We start from the raw sequence: 8,982 nt of genomic DNA on the forward strand, positions 1-8,982 counted from the left end.
TAATGATTTTTAAGGTGTATTAGGGCATCTATTTGCAAATAACTATGTTTTAACTAGTCCGTGTCACCAAAGATCGGGTAAGGGCTTAAATTACCTCAAAGACAAGGTGTTAGGGACTCTTCGAGGTCCACAACTGTGGGTCCCGGCCGAACTTTAAACGATGTGGATTACGTGATAAGGCTAGGTGACCAAATAAACAAATGGAGGTCTAGAAGTCGAAGAGTCTTATCATAACACATTGGAATTGGTACAAATCCTAAATGATTACAAATGCATTGGTCTATGTTAAATGACTAAATGTAAATGCCAAGTATATAAAGGATAGGGGGTCCTAAGTTTTTAGCCTAAAGGATCACCCCGTGCAACATGAATAATATTTCGCAACTCCCTTTAGGTAGGGGCTGCTCATATTATTCAGCGGGCACAGATTATCATCTCCTGCTACCCGATTACTATGTTGAAGTTATTTACTTAAAAGTGTTCTAATTCAGTTCTAAGCCGTACCCTACGGGTGCGCTACCCATCCCATGCCTATGGTCCAGGAGGCTTTGGTCCTAATATTTGGGTGGTTCTAGACTTTACTTAGGTTGATCAAAAATGATAAAACTAAGCGATATTCAAAACAAATAGGACTTCACGTAAAGACAATTAAAAGCCCAAGTTAGCCTCCACACATAACAACAAATGCACGCGGGCTGATTTCTGGTTATGCAGTAGACGATTTTAGAATTAAAACATATTTTGGGTTGTTAAATCCAATAGGCATGGTTCCTATGTGAGTTTGATTGATATTATCCAGATAGTACTGCAGCGTATAGGCCAGTTACAGCATCGCAAGTCCTATGTGCATGATGTTTAATTGTTTATGCGATGAGGCAGTGAAGTGATATGAATTACCAGATTACTAGTGCTGATTTTATAAACATGCTTCTTAGGCAGACGTCAATATCCTATAGGCATGGCATCTAGGTAAGTAAAAATATTGCATTGTTGTGCCCTATAGACATGTTATCTAAGAGTGTTGAATAGTAGAACTAACATATTTTGACATGTTAAGTGAAGTGTGTGCTGACTCCTATAGGCATGATGTCTATCAGTGGGCAGATATAAAGCATGCTAAACAAAACAACAAATAGAGCACATAGACCCTATAGACATGTTCTCTACCCTTTTATGCAAGAATAAAGCATACCCATTTACCCTTTTTACTAATTTCCTAATTGTTTAGTTTACAAATTATTACAGAACCGGATAATGAATACACCTACAAACATTACATAAAGAATAACTACATGCCAAGAAATATACCCAAACAAAATAACCCAACACTAGCTGAGCCTTTAACAATCCTCACTCGTCACATGACCAGTAGGCCCAAGCCCCAGGCTTAGCAGAACAATAGAAGATGCTTGAATTCAGCACATAGATCCAGCAACATGTATGGCCCAATACTAGGCCCAAGATGCATGACTTACCTACTGATGCCAGAGTTAACCATGCAAGTGACAACTACTCAGGGAATTCATTAAACACCTTTTCACACTTAATTCTGAAACTTATAAGTAACAAACAGTTCTAACCAAAACATATAAGCAGGATCACATGAAACATTGGAAAATACAGAAAACATACATAAAATCGGCTCATGCTAGGTTTTAAAGTGACAGGATTGAACATCATAAGCTAACAAACTACTTCAAATAGAATTTTAAAACGAAGCATAGTCTAGAATTAGCCCAAAGGATTTCAGACAATTAACATGAGAATCTAGCAAATTCATAGATAGGAACAAGTGAGAGGCAGCTTTCACATGAAGGTTTTAACTTGAGAACCTGATAAGAGTATGGTCATCAACAATATAGCAACAGGCTAATGGACATAGTTAAGAATAGTTGGCAGCATATCACTTAGTTGAACATGAAACCTAACATGATGGGCATTACTATAGCACAAAGACTCTAAAGAACTCATGGTAGGTAAAAGAACATGTCAATTATAGATCAACAGGACAAGCAAACATTAGGATTCATATTAGTCGATCCCACATGAGAGAAAACTACATATTGACATTTATCCTAGAAGCAATGCTGAGTGCAGGATTGACAGATCAAAGAACATAACTACTAGAGTTACGAATTGCAGATAAACAAGTTTGGTAATATAGTGAAATGGTGCTATAACATAGGAGAATCAAGAATCAGTTTGCACGAAATAATATATTATTCTTAAAGGGTTCAAGAGGGAGAGATTCATTAAAGCAGAATCTGAGCAAACATGACATTAAGGCACAAGTATGAACTTATAACAAGCATAGAACATGACATTAAAGCATAATTGTGAGCACAGGACATGACATTCAGGCTAGTACGAACATGGTCAGTCAGGTAAAAAATAAGAGGGCCAGAAACTATTAGAATCGAATATGCAGAGTGAAAGTCTACAACGCATGTTGAAACCATTCAAGTTCGATACTAGAGGTCATGTAACTTACAGGACATCATTGAGATAGTAGATTTATAGAAAAGCACACAATAATATAATACTGCAAGTTCATAAATAACAGAAAAACTTAAGGCATGTTTATCTAAAAGTTCAACCAGCATTGGCATACAGAGTACACACATAAGCAAATAAAGGAATAACGATGAAGGTTATGAGAGTCAAGAATACTGACCAGTTGCGAAGATAAACGAACAAAAAGGGTGAGTACCCAGAATCTCAGTAGTGACAGCAACAGAACATAAAAAACCAAATACTAATGCGTCAGAGTTCATAGGAGCTTCAGTGAGCCCCGAGCAGTGCTCGCACTAGGGAGGTTAATAGAGAAGATTCTGATGGTCTTAGCTTTCAGCTGGCCAAGAGCAATAGATTCAGAATAGTATCGAGTGAATGAGAGTATGAGAGAATAACAGTGATTCCCCGCCCCTTAAAGGGAAATAGGGGAGGGGTTTATATAGTGGTGGAATAAAGCGAGTAAACATGGAAAACAATTAATCACACACAAAATAAGGAAAGAAAATAACATGTAGTCGATAACAGAACCAGTAAATAAGAAAAATTGAAATTTCAAACCCTAGTTCGACGGAAATCAAAGATTGGCCAAGGATTTTGGTAAATCGGACCCATACAACCCAGTGGTGAGTGTATATAGACGAAATACCGCCTAAGTCTCGAAGATTGAGGACGGTTGTTCATAATCCAAGGCATGGTATTTTCCAAAAATAGGCAAGCACTAGGTGAAGCCAAAATCCTGTAAGTAACCAGATGACAGAGCGTATAAGGTAAGTGAATCATGGATTGATTCTATTTTGGGGTAGGAATCGGAGAGATTTAAGGGAGGCGGCTATTAGGTTTTCAGAGAAGAGGGGAAGGTTTGAGAGATTCAAGGGGCGGTGGAATGAGCGATTTGTCTCTAGGGTTTGGGCGAGGGTAATATGAAAAGGGCAAAGGTTGTTGTGGGTCGTTGATCATTTAAGATCAATAGCTAAGATTAAAGGGGAAGCGGGACGGGTCATGAGACGGGTCGCGTTCGAGTTAGATGAAGAGGTGGTTTGGTTTGGGCTTCTGAAGGGTTAAACTATAATTTAAAATACATAAAATTCATTAAAATAAAATTATAAAAAGTAATTAACAAATAATAAAATATTATTTAAGTAGTAAGATGTTTCAAAAATAATAACTTAACATTATAAAAAAATAAAAATGCTATTTGGCATGAATAATGTAAAAAATGTAATTATGCATAGCATATAGGCTATTATTGCAAAATTGTGTGAATAGCCAATATAATTATATGAAAATATTGTGAAGCATATATGTGGATGCAAATAATAGATTTGGATGGTTAAATCATCACAAAATAATTTAAGAGGTAATTAATACATATTCAGGTAACTTAAATGCAAGAAAAATTGATTTTAAAGCTCTACAAATTATGAAACATTATAGAAAATACTTGTATAACTCTTTGTAAATTAAGTAATGATTCAAATGATATTTTGAAAGTATATATACTATTTGAAAAATATGAGGGCAAAATTAGGTACCAACAGCTGCCCCTCATTACCCGGGAATGATGAAAGAGTTGACGGGTAAAGAAAATGATGACCAATTTTGTCCGATGTGAGTGAGGAGTGATGTGTTTTGGAAAAAGATGGGGGTCGAACCCTGGTTCTTGAGTTGCTTACATATCCCTGGTGTTACGGGAATCAGGCCGTGTGCAGTTTTGGATCTAACGGCGAACGAAACCGATAGAGTCGTTACAAGAGTGGTTGTATGATTCGAAAAGGTTCTTTTGGGTAGGATAGTGTCGTAGGTAATGGATAATTTTAGGTGGAGTCATGAATGTGAATTTGGTCGTTACGGGCGTATCAAAAGGCAGATATTTGAACGGTCATAGAGTAAAAAGGTAGTCGATTACTGCTAGTCAGTTACGTTTGAGGTAGTCAAAGGATGTGAACATTGTGAATAGAAACCAGAGCGAAGATTGCTCCTGTTTGCAGAATGGTTACCTCCCTAGTTACTTGCAACACTCAAAACACGGCGCATGCGAATATATATGGGTTATTACGAAAATTTAAACATGATACAAATTCCCTTAGGTCCATGAAGGTTGTCTTCAGACGATGAGGATGATGTCCTTAGACCATGACGTCCTGGGCCATGAAGCGTGTGATAAGGGATTCGCAGGCCATAAAATGGTGTCCTCGAGCCATGAGGATGGTGACTCTGGACTATGATGCCTTTGAATAATGATGTGCAGTATCGAGAGATCCTCGGGCCATGGAATGGTGTCTTTAGGCAATGAGGATGGTGCCTTCGGACTATAACGTCTTCGGACAATGTGGCGATGTTTCAGCCCATGAAATGCAAAGATATGGCGATGTCGATCGTTTGATATAGGAAAAAGGTGATGCTTAGTCATATGCGAGGATGAGACAAGACAAGGCTTAGTCCTGCATGAGATGAGAGCAATGCTTACCCCTATACGAAGAAGGGAGATAATGCTTATCCTTATGCAGTGTAGCAGAGACAGTGTTTAGTGTCACGCAAAGAGAGGCAATGTTTAGCCTCATGCAATAATGGAGGCAATGCTTAGCCTCATGCAAGAAATCGAGACAATGCTTAGTCTCAAAGGAAGGCAGTGTTTTAGCCTTATGCAAGGTGAGGGCAGTGCCTAGCCCTATGTAAGGAGTGGAGACAACGCTTAGTCTCATGTGAGGCGAGGAAATGCTTAGCCTTATGCAATGGTGAAGGCAGTGTTTATACTTATGCAAAGAGTGGAGACAATGCTTAGTCTCATGCAAGGAAAGGAGACAGTGCTCAGTTTCTGGCAAGGATAGGCAACGCTTAGCCTTATTCAATAATGGAGGCGGTGCTTAGCCTCATACGAGGAAATGAGACAATGCTTAGTCTCTGGCAAGGAAAGGCAATGCTTATCCTTATGCAATAATGGAGGCGATGCTTTGCCTCATACAAGGAAAGGAGGCAATGCTTAGTCTCTGGAAAGGAAAGGCAATACTTAGCCTTATGCAATAATGGAGGCAATACTTAGCCTCATGCAAGGAGTGGAGACAATGCTTAGTCTCTGGAAAGGAAAGGCAGTGCTTAGCCTTGTGCAATAATAGAGGTAATGCTTAGCCTCATGCACGGAATGGAGACAGTGTTTGGTCTCATGCAAAAAAAGGCAATGCTTAGCCTTATGCACGGAATGGAGACAGTGCTTAGTCTCATGTAAGAAGAGCAATGAATAGCTGCGAGAGAGTAAAGTAATTCTTAGCTTGATGTGTTTGCGTTTGGAAACTTTGTCGTTAGAAAGATAGTGATTTTGTTGTGTGTATGTATTTGCGGACATTCCTGTTATGTTCATTATGCCTACATCCAAAGAAAAATCCTGAGTTTTGCGGGGGGGGGGGGAGGGGGGAGGGGGTGGTTCGTGCTCTTGATTCCTTGCTTCACCTTTACTCCTGTCTTGAGGTCTTGCTTGAGTCACCTTGGGTAACGTCTGGCTGCAATAAAAGTTTTGAAAAACATGCATTTGTGATGAATTTCTTATAAAAATGTAGTTTTTTGAAATATGTGATAATGCATGAGAGAAGATGATTTGTTAAATTGATGACTGTGACCTGCTTCTGAGACATTGCAACTTCCTTGACTCGGGATTTTGATGATCCTCCTCAAAATTCTACCCCAGTTTAAATGCATACTTCCGGCAACACATTCCTCGGTTGTTCCAAACGTAATGAAATCGGACGAACCCGAGATCTTGCCCCAGTTTCTAATCATGGGGGGAAATGAAGATTTTATTATGATGTGACCGAACCCACAAGGCTGCCTACATATCCCCTCTAAAACAGGAATCAGGTCAAGCGTAGTTCAGTTACATCAAATAGAGAAAATGCAAACAATCTTATACTAATTTCTCCGTCCATTTCTGCAAGTATAAGTGCTCCTCCTGTCAACACCCGGTGAACCATGTAAGGGCCCTGCCAGTTGGGTGCGAACTTCCCCTTGGCTTCATCCTGATGCGGGAAGATTCGCTTTAGCACCAATTTCCCCGGTGTGAATTGCCTTGACTTGACCTTTTTGTTGAAAGCTCTTGCCATTCTGCTCTGGTACAGTTGACCGTGACATATCGTATTCATTCTTTTCCCATCAATGAGAGCTAGTTGCTCATACCGGCTTCGTACCCACTCCGCATCGCTGAGCTCAGCTTCTGGTATGATTATTAAAGAAGGAATTTCCACTTTGGCTGGAATAACGGCTTCAGTACCATAGACCAGTAAGTAGGGAGTTGCCCCAGTTGATGTGCGAACTGTGGTACGATATCCAAGTAAAGCAAATGGCAGCTTCTCGTGCCATTGTTCGTAATTGTCCACCATTTTCCTTAATATCTTCTTGATGTTCTTGTTGGTGGCTTCTACGGCTCTGTTCATTTGTGGCCTGCATGCTGTGGAGTTCTTATGCTTGATCTTGAATGTTTCACACATGACTTTCATCAAATTGCTGTTGTTATTGCCGACATTGTCAGTAATGATTGACTCTAGTACTCCAAATCAACAAACAATGCAGTCCCGAACAAAATCCGCTACAACCTTCTTAGTTACAGCTTTATAAGACGCAGCTTCAACCCATTTTGTCAAGTAGTCTATGGACACCAGAATGAACCTGTGCCCGTTTGAAGCAGCGGGTTCGATCGGGCCGATGACATCCATACCCAAGCGGAGAAAGGCCAGGGTGAACTTGTTGCATTGAGTTCATTGGGTGGTACTCATATCATGTCAGCATGTATCTGGCGTTGGTGACACTTTTGAACATATTTGATGCAGTCTGTTTCCATAGTCATCTAGAAATACCCTGCTCTCAGTATCTTCTTGGCTATGATGAAACCATTCATGTGTGGTCCGCAGGTTCCGGCATGTATTTCCTCGAGCAAGATGGTTGCCTTTTTGGCATCGACACATCGTAGTAATCCCAGGTCAGGAGTCATTCTATACAGAATTCCTCCGCTTTGAAAGAAATGGTTGGCTAATATTCGAAGCATACGCTTCTCGGTATAGGTAGTAGTCTCTGGGTATTCTCCCTTTTCCAGGTACTTCTTGATATCATGGAACCACGGATTTCCGTCAATCTCTTCTTCAACATGAGCACAATAAGTTGGCTTCCTGTGAATTCCTATTGGGATAGGATAAATGAAATTCATGTCTGGGTGTTGTATCATGGAAGACAAGTGGCTAACGTATCTTCGAACTCATTCTGGATCCTCAGAACATGTTTGAATTCTATCTTTGTGAACCTCTTCATCAGCTCTTGTACACAGTGCAAATACGGCAATATTTTGGTGTTCTTTGCAGCCCATTCCCCTAGAACCTAGTGTATCAAAAGATCTGAATGTCCGATTATCAGTAGCTCCTGAATTTTCATGTCAATGGCCAACCTGAGTCCCAAGATGCAGGCCTCATTCTCTGCCATATTATTGGTGCATGGAAACCTGAGTTTTGCGGATACCAGATAGTGTTGGCCGATTTCTAATACTAAGACAGCTCTGATACCTACTCCTTTGAAGTTTGCTGCTCCGTCGAAGAACATCCTCCAACCATCAAATGCCTCAGTGATATCTTCTCCTACAAATGACACCTCCTCGTCGAGAAAATACATTTTCAATGGTTCATATTATCTGTCTACGAGATTTTCTGCCAGACGATCCGCCAATGCTTGCCTCTTGACTGTCTTCTGAGTCACATAGATGATATCGAACTCACTCAACAATATTTGTCATTTTGCTAACTTACCAGTAGGCATGGGGTTTTGAAAGATGTATTTTTGCGGATCCATCCTTGATATGAGATATGTAGTGTATGCGTAGAAATAATGCCTCAACTTCTGAGCTATCCATGTCAAAGCGCAGCAGGCGTTCCAACAAAGAGTACCGGGCTTCATAAGGCATGAATTTCTTACTCAGATAATATATTGCATGCTCCTTTCTTCTGGTTTCATCATGTTGTCCCAAAACGCAACCAAAAGCCCCATCTAATACGGACAAATAAAGCAGCAGAGGTCTTCCTGGTTTTGGTGGGACCAGAACGGGCGGTTTAGATAAATACTCCTTGATTTTGTCGAAGGCTTTCTGGCATTCTTCAGTCCAGCTTGTTGCAGCATCTTTCCTCAGCATTCTGAAGATTGGCTCACATATCACGGTTGATTGTGCTATGAAGCGGCTAATGTAATTGAGGTGCCCTAAAAAACTCATCACATCCTTCTAATTCTTTGGAGGTGGCAAGTATTAGATAGCTTTGACTTTTGATGGGTCTAATTCAATCCCTCGGTGACTGACGATGAATCCTAACAACTTTCCCGCAGGGACTCCGAAGGCACATTTTGTAGGGTTCAACTTCAAATTGTATTTTCGAAGTCGGTCAAACAATTTCTTCAAATCTGCTATGTGATCCGAACTCCTTTTAGATTTGATGATAACGTCATCCA

Source organism: Nicotiana tabacum, chromosome 9 (assembly GCF_000715075.1).
Source record: "Nicotiana tabacum cultivar K326 chromosome 9, ASM71507v2, whole genome shotgun sequence".
In the NCBI taxonomy this organism is placed as follows: Eukaryota; Viridiplantae; Streptophyta; class Magnoliopsida; order Solanales; family Solanaceae; genus Nicotiana; species Nicotiana tabacum.